General features: G+C 45.7%; 1 protein-coding gene across 9 annotated transcripts in view; it reads right to left on the bottom strand.

Moving 5' to 3' along the window:
• Positions 1 to 2500, bottom strand: part of LOC138024225 (beta-1,3-galactosyltransferase 6-like) — a 56662-nt gene that overhangs the window by 2762 nt on the left and 51400 nt on the right. The gene's annotated exons all lie outside the window — the stretch shown is intronic.

Genomic DNA, 2500 nt, shown 5'->3' with positions numbered 1-2500 from the left:
ATTTTTACCGAAAATGGCTGGTGTTAACAACGCCAATTTGATATGGTACTTTATGTTACTTGGCGATTAAAAAAAAAACAAAAAACGAAGCAGATAAAAGAGATTACAAGGAAGATAGAAGTAGAGAACCAAAGGAAAACGAATTCAGAAAAACACGGCACTTACAAGATCTGTAAACAACCACAGCCAAAAAAACACAAAGAAAAATACGAGCCTCACAAAGGTGTTAACCAAGTACTGTTATAAAGGTAGACCAAAAACAAAGAAGGATTTGTTTAATTATGGACTAGGAAAACTATGTAGGGCAAACCAAGAAAGGAGAAAACAAACGAACACTAATTACACGGAAAACACGGGAATTCGTGGCTACAGAGCGGCTACACAGCGGTCCGGCGCAATGAACTAACTTAATGTAGGTGTTCATTTTTGACTGATCGAATTCTGCCAGTAGCGCAAATTCGAAATAGAGGAGCACCGAAGGTTTGTCTGGAGTTTTCAGATTTGAAAAAGTATAAGTGTGTGAAAGTTGGCATCTTTTTTATTCTGAAAATTCCTTGTCGCTCTCTAGGAAGCAAAGTTTAGTGACAGGCCGTATCAACGTCGTTAGGCTTGTGCGAACTCTTGCTGACCTGGGAAATCCGTCTTTTCCCCTAAAAACTTCTTCCACCCTGCCAAAGGGGCCATTTTCCGCGATAAAAATTTTCGTCCACGATCAATACCAGATCTCCGATGGCTAGGAAACGTCGAGGCTTTAACCACTCACTCTTTTCGTGCGGAGTTAGCAAATATTCCTTTTACTATCGTTTCCAAAATATATCGGAGAATTACTGGACTTGGCGCCAGCGACGTCTCCTGTACATATCTTCCTTTGAGAAGGCACCCAGCGGCAAATTAGGGTTAGGTTTCAGCAGTGGCAAATGATTTTGTGTATTCGGCTCCAGACCTCTGGGGTGGCTACTTACCGCAGTCAGTGGCCTGCTGTTCAGAATTCCTTGAGCTTTGGTCATCAGGGTCCTGAGGGATTCAGCAGACTCGATTTGTTCGCCCAGCAAGGCTGATCTGATTACGCGTTCCCAAACACCGCCTATCTATGAATCCAGCTCTAAAATTAGTAACAGCAATAAAAGCAAGGTGACACACGCTAACACCAACCCGGTGTGGCCAACACATCACGCATGCGCACAACCATTTCACCCAGTCAATTAGCAGCCGTGGACAGCTGTTTCGGCCTTTTGGGCCTCATCAGCATGGCGTAGCTAACATACCAGGCGGGTGTGTTTAGCACCCCTTTAAGTGGCAGCCTCACATGCCAAACATGTGGTAGGCTGGGTTGGGAACAGCAAAACTGTTCTCCCACGGCAAGCGTGTGGGAAGGTGGATCACATTAAGAGATCGGTGTGTCACGTAAATTAAAAACAGCAATAAAAGCAAGGTGACACACGCTAACACCAACCCGGTGTCCAACCCAGCTTACCACATGTTTGGCATGTGAAGCTGTCACTTAAAGGGGTGCTAAACACACCTGCCTGGTATGTTAGCTACGCCATGCTGATGAGGCCCAAAAGGCCGAAACAGCTGTCCATGGCTGCTAACTGACCAGGTGAAATGGTTGTGCGCATGCGTGATGTGTTGGCCACACCGGGTTGGTGTTAGCGTGTGTCACCTTGCTTTTATTGCTGTTTTTAATTTACGTGACACACCGATCTCTTAATGTGATCCACCTTCCCACACGCTTGCCGTGGGAGAACAGTTTTGCTGTTCCCAACCCAGCTTACCACATGTTTGGCATGTGAAGCTGCCACTTAAAGGGGTGCTAAACACACCTGCCTGGTATGTTAGCTACGCCATGCTGATGAGGCCCAAAAGGCCGAAACAGCTGTCCATGGCTGCTAACTGACCAGGTGAAATGGTTGTACGCATGCGTGATGTGTTGGCCGCACCGGGTTGGTGTTAGCGTGTGTCACCTTGCTTTTATTGCTAAAATTAGTGCCGTTATCACTATGGATTGTATCCGGATTTCCCCTGAGATTTGTAAACCGGCACAGAGCATTGATGAGGTCATCTGTAACAAGGGAGTTGGCAATTTCAATGTAAGCTGCTCTCATCATTAAACATGTAAACAGGCATCCGCAACGCTTCTTGTTTGAACGCCCTTGGCGGAAATAAGCGGTCCAATGTAGTCTACACCAACTTGTGTAAAAAGCTGGTTTGCACTCTCTCTTTGGTAGGTAAGTGAGCCATTAACTGTTTACCTTTGGCAGCTCCAAGTTTCTTGCAAATGAAGCAATCGCCGATGATTCTGCGGACGTACTGCTCAAAGTCCCTTCATAATCCAGTATAGTTGGCGTAGACTGGCTAGGACGTATTCTTGTCCAAGATGACCAGCTCGTTGGTGATGCTGAAGAATGATTAATTCTGTAACGTGATGGCGGTAAGGCAGCATTACTGGATGCTTGGTCTTGTACTCAACTGGTGCATTTTCTTATTTTCTTTCAACTCG

The sequence above is a fragment of the Montipora capricornis genome, chromosome 11, assembly GCF_036669925.1.
Source record: "Montipora capricornis isolate CH-2021 chromosome 11, ASM3666992v2, whole genome shotgun sequence".
NCBI classification, from domain to species: Eukaryota; Metazoa; Cnidaria; class Anthozoa; order Scleractinia; family Acroporidae; genus Montipora; species Montipora capricornis.
This window is presented reverse-complemented; position numbering and strand designations above follow the sequence as displayed.